General features: G+C 37.2%; 1 protein-coding gene and 1 non-coding gene across 2 annotated transcripts in view; both read right to left on the bottom strand.

Annotated features, from left to right (window-relative positions):
- Positions 1-17590, bottom strand: part of RNGTT (RNA guanylyltransferase and 5'-phosphatase) — a 330605-nt gene that overhangs the window by 92242 nt on the left and 220773 nt on the right. The gene's annotated exons all lie outside the window — the stretch shown is intronic.
- LOC115897146 lies at positions 6402-6590 on the bottom strand. Its single transcript, XR_004057077.1, has one exon. It is a non-coding gene; the product is annotated as a small nucleolar RNA SNORA73 family (small nucleolar RNA).

Below are 17590 nucleotides of genomic sequence, written 5' to 3'. Positions count from 1 at the left end.
GGATGTAGATACTACATTTTGTGCTGGAACAATAGTTTCTACTCTTCAAAATATTATGTTTTAGTGGCGTTGGTGGTATAGTGGTTAGCATAGCTGCCTTCCAAAATATTATGTTTTAATAAAAGAAACCAAAAAAATCAAGATCTAAGTAGACAAGCGGAAGCACTAGTGCACTCAGGTTCGATGAGTGGACTAGGGAAGAATTAATCTGCCAGTATGCTTCTTTCTCATGTGTTTTTCTTCTGTTTTAATAGTATGTTTGAACTGATGTCATATGAATATACTTTGTAACTTATGGTTACAAAGTTGGCTGAATAGATTAGATTTTCCTGGACCAGGTAGGAGGTTCCAGACAGGGAAGGGCTGGGGGAAGGAGGGATAAAGGCAGCCTTTTCCAATCTTCAAGAGCTCTCTTTTCCATGCCACAGTGTGAAACTATCTTTTTCAAATTAGTTTTTTGCATCACGGGGTCCAGGAGAGCTTCTGCAGCCAGCTTAGTTCCCCCTAGTTGCCTAACTGACCACTGTCCCAAGAGTAACAGGCCTACTCTCCAAGATGACACCTGAACTTCAGAAAATGTATTTCTGTTTGCCGGCTGAGGTCTGATCCTACTAGATACTGTCCCACACCTTCTGTTTCTCTCTCCTCCTTCCCCTGACTAAGTGGCTATTGCCTAATGCCAGATCTCAGTTTTGACCATGGTGGCACCAGCTCCAGCCTTTGGTCTTTAGGGCTGGTGCCATGCCTTTAGGTAGTTCCTTAGTGCTGGTGCGTTCTGAAATCTGTCACCACGCTGGCCTCTCAGCTCCCTGCCCCCAGTGCTGTTTCACCTCTCTGCTGGGTTTCAATCACTTTAAGCAGCACGTTGGGGTTTGTAGACTTTTTTTTTTTTTTTTTTGCCTTCTAAAAATGGCATTTATGCTGTTTTTTTCTTTATTTTTATTTTCTCTGTTGTTGTATATGCTTTCCAGTAAGAAAAGGGGTTTCTGAATCTGAACTATAAGTTACAGATTGTGACAATACTACTATGCAGGCAAAAGCCTTCCTCTGAGAGAAAAGGGGAATCTGAAAGGTAGCTAGACCACAGATTTCACTTCTTCAAAACACATAATATTATTCATATTCACTTAGGGAATGACTTGCCAATGTCTGTGACCTCCAGAGGAAGGAAGATGAAATCATCTTAAAATATTATGAGGATTGGCCGGGTGCGGTGGCTCACACCTGTAATCCCAGCAATTTGGTGGGCGGATCACGAGGTCAGGAGTTCGAGACCAGTCTGACCAACATGGTGAAACCCTGCCTCTAAAAATACAAAAATTAGCCAGGCGTGGTGGCACACGCCTGTAATCCCAGTTACTGAGGAGGCTGAGGCAGGAGAATGGCTTGAACCCGGGAGGTGGAGGTTACAGTGCGCCAAGATTGCGCCACTGCATTCCAGCATGGATGACAGAGTGAGACTCAGTCTTAAAAAAAAAAGAAGAAGAAGAAAAAAAAAGAGGATTAAGAAGAGAATCTTATGCTGGAACACTAACAGCTCTCAAACTGGACCGAGGCTAAGTGAGAGAAGAATACAAAGAAAGAAAATGCGGCCAAAACAGGTACAACATCTGAACTCCTTCTAGAACACAAGCTAAAGCTGCAGTTATCCAATATATAATTGTAATGTTTAAGATCATACAGATCAGTGCTGTTTAATAGTGCTATCTAGAAATGCAAGCACATATATAATTTTAAATTTCCTAGTAGTCATATTAAAAAAAGATGAATTTTAATAATACATTTTATTTAACCGTATGTTTTAAAACATTATTTCAACATAGCAGTACATATCAGTTATTAGTGAGATATTTTACATTCTTTCTTTTTGCATCAAGTCTTCAAAATGTGGTGTGTTATTTTATACTTACAGCACATCTCACTGCAGTCTAGCTCAACAGCTATACATCATTAGCGGCTACCATTTTGGAAAGTACAAACAGAATTAAGAAACTATTTTAACTATATCTTTCAGTCAGCTTGCCATTTCTCTATTATATGTTTCCCTCATTCAGCCTTGTACTGTTACTAAAATGAGCATATACAAAGAAGTTATGCTAGACACTATAAACAGTATATTGTTTGTATATAAACAAATGCAATTGAAATTGCTTAATGATTCTTTGAAAGATTTTGTTTTTCTCTTAGCAAGGCTAAACATATTTTTTGAAATGTATGTATAATTATCAATTTGTTAAGCAAGTTGCTCTACAAAGTCAATACAGAAATGAACTTGGGAGCTGGGTGCAGTAGAGTGCACCTACAGTCCCAGATACTCCGGAAGCTGAGCCTGGAGGATCCCTGGGCAACATAGCAGGTTCCCATCTCTCAAACAAACAAACAAACAAAAAAAGTGAATTTCTACTCAACCAGTGTGCAGACCACATCTAGACTTCCAAAAGGGTCTGATCTAAAATTGCAAGGCTTTATCATACATATGTATTTAAATACACTATATGCTGTCTAGAGGTTAAGACAACAGCCTTTATCTGCCTAAAATCCTAAGGAGGTTCTTAAAAGAAATCATGACTAACGGACTTATTATATCAAAGAAAGGGAACAAAATATAAACAATTTTAAAATGATATCTGCATTAAAATGGTTATTAGACATTAGATTTTAATTGTCCTTCAGATCTTTTCCAAGCATGATACTTAAAACTCTTCTCTTTTTAAAAGGCTGCCTTGCAACCACATCAACCTAACAGTGAAGCACAACCTGTTCATAACTACTGGTAAATAGACTTCTAGACAGCAAATGATCCCTGAAAGGCCACATTTCCATTGAATAATAAGACCACAGTACTTTGTACTATCCTATTGTACAAATGCAAGGAGCATAACAAAATGACACCAGTGAAAAGAAAATTTTATAGAAAAAAGATAAATGCTCTCTTTTTGTATGAGGTAAGAAAAAAATTATATAGCTTTCCAAACGCTCAAAACTGTAAACCAAGAAACATATTTCACAGTGACTTTTTTAAAGTTAGACTATCCTTAGTAAATTGTTTTTGGCTTAAAATTAAAAGGCCAGATATTACTAATGGACTTAAATGTTTTCTTGAGTGGAACTGAAAATCCTTTCCAATTCACAATACATTTTCAACTATAAACCATTTTACTTGTTTCCTTCATTTCTAATTTCAAATGAACAGAAAATCTAGTCTTGCTCTTAAATAATCTCTAGAGACAAGTTAAATCTTTCAACATCCAGTCTTTGAATATTTTGTACAAATAAACCCAAACTACTAATATTTCATTCAAAATAAAAAGCTTCACTTTTAAGTTGTAGTGCTGACATCTAGAAATCTGCTTTTCAATAACAATCTGTCAACAGTACATACTTAGTTATTATTCATTTATAAATTTTCTCATAATTACATCCTCCAATTATTTAGGAACACCTAAAGACACCTTACCAAGAATTAGATACTCCTGAAGAGCTTAGTTCCAATCTTGACAATTTATATAATCCAGTCTATTTGCTCAAACGTACATTGCATATTCTAAGAAATATAGTTAGTAACTACAACATAACTACAACATATATTATCAGTTCCATATTAATAAAAGTGTGCTTAACCAAACTAACCTTGGTGTAGTACTTTACAGTTATACAGACTCCCTTTACAAACACACATTATACCTCATTTAATCTATATAACAATTCCATGCAATTCTTAGTGGGTCTTAGACTATCAGTCTACTTTGGATAATATTAACTTGCTACATCTTAAATTAATAGGTTTGAGGTAACATGTTCACGCCTACTTGCAGAGAGTCAGCCTTTACCACTAAGGAGTTTAAGAATTTTTAGCAACTGCAAATATATGAACATAGCAGCCATACTGATAAATACCTACATGAATAAACTATTAAATGGACAGGCGGTAAGAACATTCGTTAGTTCACTCATTCATCCATTTATTCATTTTTTGAGCACCTACTGTGTGGTAGGCACTGTTACAGTTGGACTGGATATCTAAATGGCATTTATTAGAATGGAATTTATATTTAGAAGTAATTGAGAAATGATAATCTATTTTTACCATGAGAAATTAAAAGACTACTGGGAAAACAATCTAACTAGGTGAATACACTATTAATGGAAAGTAAAACTAAAAATGAATCTATACTTTGATAGTCTAAAGAGAAGCAAGCTGGAATAAAAACAAAATCAACATATCCACACTAACGGACCAGATATCAGAAAGGGGTCGCATGCTGATCTTTTCTTTAGGGGGATAAATTTAATCTAAAACATGTACTTGAGAATAGGCAAAGTGTAAAGCACTTTATTACACTCTGTGAGGATTAAGTAAACAGCTCATACAATATAAGGCAAAATAAAATATACGCTAATAATCAAATACTATGGGACTTCAAACATAGGAATAATTAATTTGGACTTGGGAAATAAAATGTATAATAAATAGGTTGTGTTGTTTTTTAAAAATACGGTCCCACTCTGTCCTTCAGATTGGAATGCAGTGGTGTGATCATAGCTCACTGCAGCTTTGAATTCCTGGACTCAGGTGATCCTCCCACCTCAGTCTTCCATGTAGCTAGGACTACAGGCACATATCACCATGCCCAGACAATTTTCTGGTTATTTTTTGTAGAGATACAGTCTCACCATGTTGCCCACCAGGCTGGCCTCAAATTCCTGTCCTCATGTGATCCTCCTACCTTGGCCTCCCAAAATGCTAGGACTGTAAGCGCAAGGCGGTGTGCTTGATAATACTTTAGTTTTATTATAGGCATTCCTAATCTTAGATAACTGAGCGATGATCTCTAATTTTAAACTTCTTTAGTATCACTTCAAACTGAGTCATTTTAAAGAAAATACTCAATGTGAAAAACAGAAGCCGCTGTCTGAAAAAGCAATACATTATGATCCAGCTTTACCTGATGTTGACTTGAATTTTAATAGAGTGCAAAAAGAGAATCTCAGGAATAGGATAAAGTGTGAAAAGGAAAAAGCACAAAAGAAATCTCCATGATGATGCTACAATACAAATGAATTGCAATGTCAGGATGCTAACTCTCAAAGACAATCCTGCAAATGTGCTTCCATAATCAATATATTTAGCAGACTAAGAGATGTATCTAGAATTTAGGCCCTTAATTTTGAGTAACTTTTTCCCAACATGAAACAAACTACTCTAAAAAGAAACTATATCTATATGTTATGTGTTCCCCAAGTCATGTGTTGAAACCCTAACCCTCAAAGAGATGGTATGAGGTGGCGGGACCTTTGGGATGCAATTAAGTCATGAGGGTAGAATCCTCATGATGGGATTAATGCCTTTATATGAGACTCAGTAACACTTGCTTCCTTTCTCTCTGCCATGTGAGGATACAACAAGAAGGCCGCCATATGGAAACCAGGAAGAGGGCCTCACCAGAACCTGACCATGCTGGCACCCTAATTTTGGACTTCTCATCCTCTAAAACCAGGGAAAGTAGATACCCGTTGTTTAAGTTACCCAGTCTATGGTATTCTTATTATAGCAGCCCAATCTGACACCGTATTTAGATAAATATTTAAATACATTCAAACTAATGGGGAAGGCGAAGATGAAAATTAAATAAGCCTGTTCCCAAATTCCAATTATTTCACACAACAGTATTCTTTCATGTGGTAGCATCGATAGTTTATAAACCTATCCCAAATTTTCAGTGTCTTACATTGTGTATGTATAATGTATGAAGTGCAGATATAGAATGTATCTAATGAAAAGTATATGTACTATATTTATGTTTGCTATGTACATATCGTATTTTTCTTCACATTGTAAAAAATTAAATGGAATTATTTATTTTCAAATAACTACCATATTTCTTAATAACAATATTTTTTTAAAAATTATCATCTTGTATTATGGGCTTTCTATTATGCTACATATGAAAGAGGAGATATGATAATGATTTAACATTCTTGATGCATCAGACTGAAAAATTAGATATTTACAGACCTTGTCTATAACAAAATTCTAATTGGATAATCTTTTTTCCCCCTTGTTCTCATTGTGAAAGATAAGTAAATTTAATTTGGTTACTGGCACGGTCTATTGGGCTAAGCACAGGATGGTCGTTAAAGAAAACATTTAGAGTTCCAATCTTGGTCTGTTGTTCCACTTCTAATCTCAACTCACTGAATGCTCTTGGATAAGTCATAAACTAAATGACTTTTCTTGATTTCCTCATCTGTAAAATGGAAATAACTGTCTTACCTCCCGAAGATACACTACTTAGATTAATTAATAACTGGGTAAAATACTGTGAAACAGAAAGTGATGAAAGTGTTCCATGAAATTATAACTTAAAATTAAGTCATTATTGAAACTGACTTTTTAAAAAGTATGTTGCTTGCATGGTTTGTCTCCTCAGTCATCGTCCACAGGACTCTGAGAGGCTGTGGGAATATGAAGCAAGACATGAAGCCAAGTTTGATCTCCAACATTGTGTAAAGGGACTGTACATCATGGGACACAGCCCTAGCTAACCTAAGCCACCTAGATAAAGCCTGGGAAGAGTGACTCAAGGTGAAAGTAAAAGTACTTTTAAAGTACGTTTAAAAATGTAAACTGAACACTCCAATTGCATTTGTGAAAAGATCACCTGACTCATTTGAACCTTCATCTTTCAGGGTGTGGGACAGCGCCAAAATAAGTGAGAAAGCCTCCACTGGCTCCATAAAGGATCTATAGTTCAGTGATACAACACCAGGCTCATTTAATCTACAGCACTAGAAGAATTAAAAGATAAATGATTATCCAAAATGAATTTCATGTAACAATCCTAAAAGACTGAGGTTATTGTTCAATATAATACTTTTTATCTTTCCTCCTCTAAATTATAAATTGTTACTAAAAGATGTAGAAATTGTTGATTTGAAAATTAATTTGGTAGAACTGCTTTAGGTGTTTATTTTACTCACCTCTTCCTTTCTCAAATCACAAAGATCTTAGATGGATACAAACATCTCAAGAAATATGCACCTATTCTTTATTTCAATTCAACAAGTAATTAGTGAGCAAATACAGTGTCAACTGTTCTTAGGTTATGCATAATATAACTTTTGTAAATTAAATTATATGTTCCTGCGAAACTTCTGTTTTCAGAAGATGGAGAGAAGGTGGCAGTCTGACAAGGGAGCTCAGGATCCAAGGAACAAAATGATGGGTTTTCTTTTTGTCTCGTGTATTTGTTTGTTTGTTCGGTTGGTTGGTTGGTTTCATGTATTTTCTTTTTGTCTCATGTAATTCAGACTGGGTACTGGAGACACCAACAACCCAAAAACACCAATGGGAGGAGACCCAGAAAAAAAAAAAAAGCCCCAAGAAAAGCATGCCCTCTCTATTCAGGAAGTAGGCCAGCCTACCAAGACAGAAGCTTTTCAACAAGAACCACTCCACTCTAGCTAAACACCACAGAAAAAAATAGCAGCCCACCCCCAACCCTACCAGCAAAGGCCAAGTGGTGAAGCTAGACATCCATACTCTGTAGGCTGTAAAAAGAAGTCCCAACCTTCTGCTGGGGTAGGAACAGAGAAGGCTGAGTGGGGGAGCCACCCACAAAGATATCAGTGAAGACCAAGGGGAGACCATTCAACTTCATTCCTAGGTTAATTATCTTCAATAGTAGCTGCTACTGAATCAATCTGGTCAGGAGGCAAAGAGTAGGGCAAGAATAGAGTGTAATACAGAAATTCACAAGAAAGTGCTAACTCACCATTTAAGTGCTGTTTATAGCCAGGTGTGGTGGCTCATGCCTGTAATCTTAGCACTTTGGGAGGCAGGCGGATTACTTGAGGCCAGGAGTTCCAGACCAGCCTAGCCAACATGGGGAAACCTCATCTCTACTAAAAACACAAAAATCAGCCAGGTGTAGTGGCACATGCCTGTAATCCTAGCTACTTAGGAGGCTAAGGCACAAGAATCACTTGAACCCAGGAGGTGGAGGTTATAGTGAGGCAAGATTGTGCCACTGTACTCCGACCTAGGCAACAGAGTGAGACTGTCTCCCTGCCCCCGAGAAAAGAAAAAAAAAAGTACTGTTTATAGAGCTCCTATTGTTATAAGGCACTAGGCCGGAGAAATGGAAGGAAAGATATGTTAATAGATGGAGGCTGACAAAAACTTAAAAAAAAATAAAGTGGTGTCTACTTATCTTTTAATTCAAGCCTATGATTTGCCCTAATGACAAGACTATATCATAAAAATGAGTTCATATAAGAAAAAAATGGGTTATAACAAAAGGAAAATACTTTAAAGAAGTTTGGAGCCCCTTATTTTCTAATTTATTTTATTCCTTATTTATATTTATATTATTTTATCATTATTCCTAATCAGACTGAAGTTGCAACATTTCTGTATGTGCTTAAAGTCACATAGAAATGTATACTGCCAACTCTTTGTGCTATCTTCCAATTAGGAAAAAATTAAGTGAACCACAGTGAAGAAGTAGATCATATGAGGAAAACCTTTAAAAATTAGTGGAAGAAGTTCAACATACACAAATCAATAAATGTAATCCAGCATATAAACAGAATCAAAGACAAAAACCATATGATTATTTCAATAGATGCAGAAAAGGCCTTTCACAAAATTCTACAGCCCTTCATGCTAAAAACTCTCAATAAATTCGGTATTGATGGAATGTATCTCAAAACAGTAAGACCGATGTATGCCAAACCCACAGCTGATATCATACTGAATGGTCAAAAACTGCAAGCATTCCCTTTGAAAACTGGCACAAGACAGGGACGCCCTCTCTCACCACTCCTATTCAACACAGTGTTGGAAGTTCTGGCTAGGGCAATCAGGCAACAGAAAGAAATGAAAGGTATTCATTTAGGAAAAGAAGAAGTCAAATTGTCCCTGTTTGCAGATGACATGATTGTATATTTAGAAAACCCCATCGTCTCAGCCCAAAATCTCCTTAAGCTGATAAGCAACTTCAGCAAAGTCTCAGGATACAAAATCAATGTGCAAAAATCACAAGCATTCTTACACACCAATAACAGACAAACAGAGAGCCAAATCATGAATGAATCCCATTCGCAATGCTTCAAAGAGAATAAAATACCTAGGAATCCAACTTACAAGGGATGTGAAGGACCTCTTCAAGAAGAACTACAAACCACTTCTCAGTGAAATAAGAGGACACAAACAAATGGAAAAACATACATGCTCATAGATAGGAAGAATCAATATTGTGAAAATGGCCATATTGCCCAAGGTAATTTATAGATTCAATGCCAACCCCATTAAGCTACCAATGAGTTTCTTCACAGAATTGGAAAAAACTGCTTTACAGTTCATATGGAACCAAAAAGAGCCCACATTGCCAAGACAATCTTAAATCTTAAGCCAAAAGAACAAAGCTGGAGGCATCATGCTACCTGACTTCAAACTATACTACAAGGCTACAGTAACCAAAACAGCATGGTACTGGTACCAAAACAGAAATATGGACCAATGGAACAGAACAGAACCCTCAGAAATAATACCACACATCTACAGCCATCTGATCTTTGACAAACCTGACAAAAACAAGAAATGGGGAGAGGATTCCCTATTTAACAAATGGTGCTGGGAAAACTGACTACCCATAAGTAGAAAGCTGAAACTGGATCCTTTCCTTACACCTTATACAAAAATTAATTCAAGATGGATTAGAGACTCAAATGTTAGACCTAAAACCATAAAAACCCTAGAAGAAAACCTAGGTAATACCATTCAGGACATGGGCATGGGCTAGGACTTCATGACTAAAACACCAAAAGCAATGGCAACAAAAGCAAAAATTGACAAATGGGACCTAATTAAACTAAAGAGTTTCTGCACAGCAAAGAAACTACCATCAGAGTGAACAGGCAACCTACAGAATGGGAGAAAATTTTTGCAATCTACTTATCTGACAAAGGGCTAATATCTAGAAACTACAAAGAATTTAAACAAATTTACAGGAAAAAACAAACCCCATCAAAAAGTGGGCAAAGGATATGAACAGACACTTCTGAAAAGAAGACATTCATACAGCCAACAGAACATGAAAAAATGCTCATCATCACTGGCCATCACAGAAATGCAAATCAAAACCACAATGAGATAGCGTATCACACCAATTAGAATGGCAATCATTAAAAAGTCAGGAAACAGGTGCCGGAGAGGATATGGAGAAATAGGAACACTTTTACACTGTTGGTGGGACTGTAAACTAGTTCAACCATTATGGAAAACAGTGTGACAATTCCTCAAGGATCTAGAACTAGAAATACCATTTGACCCAGCCATCCCATTACTGGGGATATACCCAAAGGAATATAAATCATGCTGCTATAAAGACACATGCACACGTATGTTTATTGCAGCACTATCCACAATAGCAAAGACTTGGAATCAACCCAAATGTCCATCAGTGACAGACTGGATGAAGAAAATGTGGCACATATACACCATGGAATACTACGCAGCCATAAAAAAGGATGAGTTCGTGTCCTTTGTAGGGACATGGATGCAGCTGGAAACCATCATTCTCAGCAAACTATTGCAAGAACAGAAAACCAAACACTGCATGTTCTCACTCATAGGTGGGAATTCAACAAAGAGATCACTTGGACACAGGAAGGGGAACATCACACGCTGGGGCCTATTGTGAGGAGGGGGTAGCGGGGAGGGATAGCATTAGAAGATATACCTAATGTAAATGACGAGTTAATGGGTGCAGCACACCAACATGGCACATGTATACATATGTAACAAACCTGCACGTTATGCACATGTACCCTAGAACTTAAAGTATAATAAAAAAAAAAAAAAAATTAGTGGAAGAGAGGATACAGAGTATGTCCAAAACCAGATGTTTAGCTGATATATTTCTTTTAAAATATACGTTCACAAATCTCATTGCAGCAGCAGGCTATCCCTTTTCATAGTATAAAAATGGTTAAAAGCAATGATATATATTTAGAGGTATAGAAAATAAGCATCTAAGTAAAGCAGTTACAAGCCTAATGTACAAGTTATTTGGATAAGAAAATGGGCATTAAGAAAATAGCAGACTTGAGATTTAGGCTCACTTAGGACCACTTAGTGCAAGTGTATTACTGGCAAATTCAATAGACTTAGAGAGGTCATCATGGTTGGCCTTCTTCAATCCCTCTGCCTAGAATACTGCAAACTATCAATAAATGCTTACTTAATGAAGGAATGCCACATTTGACATTTGGCTTTCCCTTCACTTGGCTTCCATGAAACTTTTCTGACTGCCTTGAAAATCACAGGCTATCACTTGGAATTCAGTTATCTGCTATTCTTAAACAAATTTGGAGTTTTTTATTCCTTCTGTGGTTCAACTCAGACACTGCAACTTTGAACTGAAATAAATGATTCATTTTCTAGTCTAAATGTATTCAACTGGTTACTGAGAAAATTTCAGATTTATACTGCTTCTTCCAACTTGATTACAGTACTTTAATACCTGCATTCCAAATGTTAAACTACCTGTAATCCTTTACATTTGTAATACAAACAAAAACTTTACATATTTATTATTGCAGCTTCCAGTGTTTACTCTGTGAAACTTATGAAGAGATTGCGTTTTTACCTTGTACATTTATTGAGCTTGGCTAAAGAACTCAATTTAAATTTTATCTATATTAAAAAGCCTCTGAGGCCGGGCGCAGTGGCTCACGCCTGTAATCCCAGCACTCTGGGAGGCCGAGGTGGGCGGATCACAAGGTCAGGACATCAAGACCATCCTGGCCAACACAGTGAAACCCGGTCTCTACTAAAAAAATAAAAATAAAAAATTAGCCGGGCCTGGTGGCGAACACCTGTAGTCCCAGCTACTCAGGAGGCTGAGGCAAGAGAATGGCGTGAACCCGAAAGGCAGAGCTTGCAGTGAGCCGAGATCGCGCCACTGCACTCCAGCCTGGGTGACAGAGCGAGACACCGTCTCAAAAAAAAAAAAAAAAAAAAAAAAAAAAAAAAAAGCCTCTGAAATCCAAGGACACTTGCTTTTCAATTTGCATTTAAAAGATGTGTATTTAACAAAATGTTTTATTTCTTTCAAAAGAATTTAATTTGAAGTTCTCAGGGTACTTGTACCAAAGTACGTATTATCATAAAAATAGGTAAGAAATTCAAAGATAACCCAGCAGAATTCCTTGTCGTCTTTCTTACTTTACATATAAAGAAACAAAAAGCCATTCATGTTTACTGGTTCACCTGTCAGTCCATCTACTCATTTCATCATTCAAGAAGTGTTGAGCATCTCCAGGCTGGCATCTGGTGCAGAGTAAAGAATAAAAAGACATCCCTACTCTGTGGTTAGTGGTTTAGAGGAGAACTAAAACCTTGGTTGAGCTCAACTCCTAGTCTAACATGTTTCCATTGCATTGGTTATAATGAGAATTCAATTACAAAGCATTCATTCTCCAATGGTGCATGCTACTAATATTTAATGGTGCCATTAATTAGATAGAATATCCTAAGTAAAAAAGTTAAACTTTTCCACTACCTATTAAAGATTTTGGGCATTATCAATATGTTACAGTTCCTATGAGATAAAATTATTATTAAATCTATACTTTTCAGATTTCAAGACCTTCAGATATTTTTTCTGCCCCACCTAAACTTTACAATGATAACAAATTTCTATAGTCTTCAGCCTTTTTTCATTTTCTAGCCACAATCCCTTTACCCTCACCTAAACACCACAATATACACGTCAGCCTCTAATTTTTCATACAAGTTATACCACCTCTCTGGGAACATTCTCCTGAGTTTAGTGTTCTCATCCAAACCCTGGACTTAATCAGAAAAAACGACAAGACACTTATCCTCCCAATCATCCTTAATAACCTAGTACTTATTATTGTTTCATTAAATTTGATCCCTAAAGCTCCAGAGATGTTAATTGCCCAGGTTGTAAATATGGTATTTGCTATGCCATTAATGAAATTATAATTTCAAAAAAAGAATTTTTCTGATCACTTTTAAAGAAAAATACTATCGAACAGATTAGGAATCTGGTCTATCGCTTATGCAAATATAAAAGTACTATTTATAAGGGAAAAAAAGGTAAATCTGGGTATATGATGAGTAGTTAACATTCATTAAGGGTTAAGGCACGTTCTAGTTGAGAAAAGCTTCTGGAGTGGTAAAAACTGTTGTATTTTTTCATTAAGTAATTAAAGAGGTGATCATGAGGAAATACAGAACAGATATAGATAAATTTTAAGAACACAGACTTTGGTTTTCAGCTACAACATGTAATACAGCTTGCAAGTCATCATTCCCACCCTAAAAAAAGAAAAAAGGCGAAACAAACCAAAAATATATGACTTTTCTAAGACTCATCAGAGAATTCAGATCACAGGGCAAACTGTTACCCTAAAATCTAGAGACACAGGAGAAAAGAAAGAATCATAGCCAAGCACAGCACAGATCAGCATATCTTGAACAAAAGCTGCTGGAGTCATAAAATGGTAAGAACACTTGCATGATAATTTTGACAAATTACGGAAGTGAGTACGGATTACTTGGTATTAAAAAACTGCTGGTGACCTAGTCTTAGGGCAACCTTAATACTTTGATGGGCTTTATTTCCAGGTTTTTGACAAGGTTCTCACATTAAAGATCCAAGAAAAATCCCCTCACATATAGGAGAGTGGGAGAAGACAAGTAACTATAGTCATGAGCCTCATAACAATGTTTGGAACAATGATACATGGGTATCAACAGTGGTCCCATAAGATTATAATGAAGCTGAAAAATTCGTATCATCTAGTGACATCATAACATCATGGTGCAATGTATTATTCATGTTTGTGGTAATGCTGGTGTAAACAAACCTACTGTGCTGCCAGTTGTATAAAAGTATAGCATGTATAATTATGTACAGTATATAACACTTGATAGTAATGAAAATGTTACTAGCTCATGTATTTACAATAGTGTATTTTTATTGTTATTTTAGAGTGTATTCCTTCTACTTATTTAACAGCAACAACAAAAAGTTAACTTAGAGATTAACACAGGCAGGTCCTTCAGGAGGTATTCCAGAACATGGCATTGTTACCATAGATGACAGTTCCATGCATGTTACTGGCCCTGAAGACCTCCAAACCAGACCCGATGTGGAGGTGAAAAACAGTGAAACTGATTATCCTGACCCTATATTTCCTAGGCTAATGTATGTGGAGTTCTGATAAGGAAGCAACAATGAGGAAGGGGCCCCAGGTAGGAAAGAACAATGAACAATTCTTCTGACAGATGGCTAATCACAAACAACCTGAGAACTCAATGACCCATGTAGCCCCCTCAGCACAACCCTACAAAACTTCCCTACAGCCCCTGTCACTTTGCAGACAACCCCTTCTCTGCTGTGCTGCCCACTGTAACTTTGCAACATTATTTTCACTTTCTCTAATAAATCTATCTTTCTTTACCTATAATTGTCTTGATAAATTCCTTTACCACCTGTGTCACCGGCCCCAGATAGTCACTACCTACAACATCTTAGTTTTTAACAAAACAGTAAAATTCAAAAAATTAAAAACATCAAAAATTAAAAATTTTGAAAGTACAAAAAAGCTTATAGAATAAGGATATCAAGAAAGAAAATTTTTTATACAGTTGTACAATGTGTTTAGGTTTTGTTTTTTGTTTTTTGAGACAGAGTCTCGTTCTGTCACCCAGGCTGGAGTGCAATGGTGCAATGTGCGCTCACTGCAACCTCCGCCTCCCAGGTTCAAGTGATTCTCCTGTCTCAGTCTCCCCAGTAGCTGGGATTACAGGCATGCCCAACCACGCCTGGCTAATTTTTGTATTTTTAGTAGAGATGGGATTTCACCATGTTGGCCAGGCTGGTCTCAAACTCCCAGCCTCAGGTGATCCGCCTGCCTCAGCCTCCCAAAGTGATGAGATTACAGGCATGAGCCACTGAGCCCAGCCGTGTTTGGGTTTTAACCTAACTCTTTTTACAAAACAGTCAAAAGGTCAAAAAAAAAAAAAAAAAAAAAAATCCTAAAAGTCCGTAAAGTAAAGAAGTTATAGTGAGCTAAGGTTAATTTATTGTTAAAGAAAACTTTTAAATAAATTTAGTGTAGCTGAAGTGTGCAGTGTTTATAAAATCTACAGCATTATGCAGTAATGTCATAGGTCTTCACACTCACTCACCACTCACTCACTTACCCAGAGCAACTTCCAGTCCTGCAAGTTCTATTAGGTGCCTGATACAGGTGTACCATTTTAAAAAATCTTTTGTACCTTATTTTTACGGTACAATTTCTTGTTTAGAAATATTATAATATGTAAATACAACTGTGTTACAATTGCCTACAATATTTAGTATAGTAACATGCTGTACACATTTGCAGCCTAGGAGCAATTGGCTATGCCATATAGCCTAGGTGTATGGTAGGTAATAGCATCTAGGATGGTGATCCCCAACCTTTCTGGCACCAGGCACTGGTTTCATGGAAGAAAATTTTTCCACAGACAGGGGAAGGGGGAGATGATTTTGGGATGAAACTCTTCCACCTCAGATCATCAGGAATTATGATTCTCATAAGGAGCACGTGACCTAGATCCCTCACATGTACAGTTCATAATAGGGTTCGTGCTCTTTTGAGGATTGTTAGATATGAGTTCTAAATTTCTTTTCAAAGAATCAATATGTCAGTATGTTCAATTCCTTGTCTTCTACTTTTAAACTTAACTTCCTCATAAAGCAACCTTTTTCGATTACCTGCTCTACCCTGACTCATTCCAATTACCTACTCCACCCTGGCTCATTCCAATTACCTGCTCCACCCTGACTCATTCCCATTACCTGCTCTGTCATAACTATTTTTCCCGCCAAACCACTCACCCTGTCACTCTCTTTAAGTTACCCAGTCGGAATTAGTTTAGCCTTGTGCAGTCTAACCCTAGCCAATAGGGGAACAAGAGAGCAACAGCAGCCACGTGCATCAGGGATAAGAACCCCTTCCCCTCCCTTGCCCAAGTGTGCGTTCACCATTGCTCCATGTGTAAGGGCACACCCTTCTATAGAAGTACCTTGCCTTGCTGACAACTAAAAAGAAAATTTCATATTCTAGTGCTATTTGTTTTGTGGCACCAAAACTTAATTATAACAATTTGGGGGCTCGTCTGGGATTACATTCCCTTCCGGGGTGGACTCTGGTTCTCTCTCACGAGGAGGTGTGCCCCGCCCACTTGTGGCAGCCTCAGGGGTGAGAAATCAGGATCCACTCAGTGTGAAGAATAACCAAAGCTCTCAGCAACGTGGAAAGAAACTGGCCAGGAACCTAGCTTAAAGGATCCTCATATACTGCAGAGATGACTCTGTGTACACACCAAGGAAGGAGAAGCCGCTGGAGACAGTGAAGTATTTCCTTGGTGGTTGGGACTAAGGAAAAAGCTGCAGGGTGGTAAAGCATTCTTTGGTTAGGACATACCAAGGAGAGAGAACCGCAGGGGTGGTAAAGCATTCCTTATAATAGGGACTAAGGAAAGAAAGCCATGGTAGGTGGTGAAGTATTCCTCAGTTGGGATGTCTTGGAGGCTAAAAAGAGGTGAGAGATCTCCATTGAGGAGGGGGATTCCTCCATTGAGGAACCTCAGAAAGAGGTGAGAAATTCCCATGAGTGGGGGTAGAACCTCACACAAACCTCTGGTAGTAAGAAAAATACTCAGAACCCCCCCCCCCCCATTTCCTTTCTTCTTAGGAAAAGAAAGAGTAGCTCCATTCCCGCCAGTCCCTCCCCTAGGGGAAGGGGAAGGAGACGGGAGAACAGTAGCATAAGTGGCTGGCAGAGGCAGGGACCAGCAAAGAGGAAAGAGAAACTGGGAGAGGAAGTCAGAGAGAAAGAGAGAGAAAGAGACAGAGTCAAAGAGAGAGAGAGAGAGAGAGAGAGAGAGAGAGAGAGAGAGAGGGAGAGAGGGAGAGAGAGAGAGAAGTAGTAAAGAGAAAAGAGTGTGTCCTATTCCTTTAAAAGCCAGGGCAAATTTAAAACCTATAATTAATAATTGAAGGTCTTCAATTTCAACCAGAGATGTCAGAAAAAGAGATTTTAAAAATGAAAAGAACAAGTACCACAAATAAAAAACAGATACAAACATGGTTGATATTAATCCAATGATATCAAAATTCACTTCAACTGTCAAGGACCTAAATATATTGATTAAAAAATGAAGACTGCCAGAGAAGATTTTTTTTAAACAGACCCAACTAATATTTTCTATAAGAAACCCATTTTAGACATAAAGATGCAGGTAAGCGAAAAGAGATGGAGAAATACGTACCAAGTTAACACTAACTAAAAGAAGGTTGGAGTACAGATGGTCCCTGACTTAAAAATAGTTGAACTGACAATTTTTCAACTTTATGGTGATGTAAAAGCAATATGCATTCAGCAGAAAGTATACTTTGAGTACCTATACAACCATTCTGTGTTTCACTTTCAGTACAGTATTCAATAAATTACATGAAATAGTCAACACATTATAAAACAAGCTTTGTGTTAGATGATT

Source organism: Rhinopithecus roxellana, chromosome 4 (assembly GCF_007565055.1).
Source record: "Rhinopithecus roxellana isolate Shanxi Qingling chromosome 4, ASM756505v1, whole genome shotgun sequence".
In the NCBI taxonomy this organism is placed as follows: domain Eukaryota; kingdom Metazoa; phylum Chordata; class Mammalia; order Primates; family Cercopithecidae; genus Rhinopithecus; species Rhinopithecus roxellana.
Note: the sequence above shows the minus strand (reverse complement) of the source record. Positions and strands in the feature narration are given on the sequence as shown.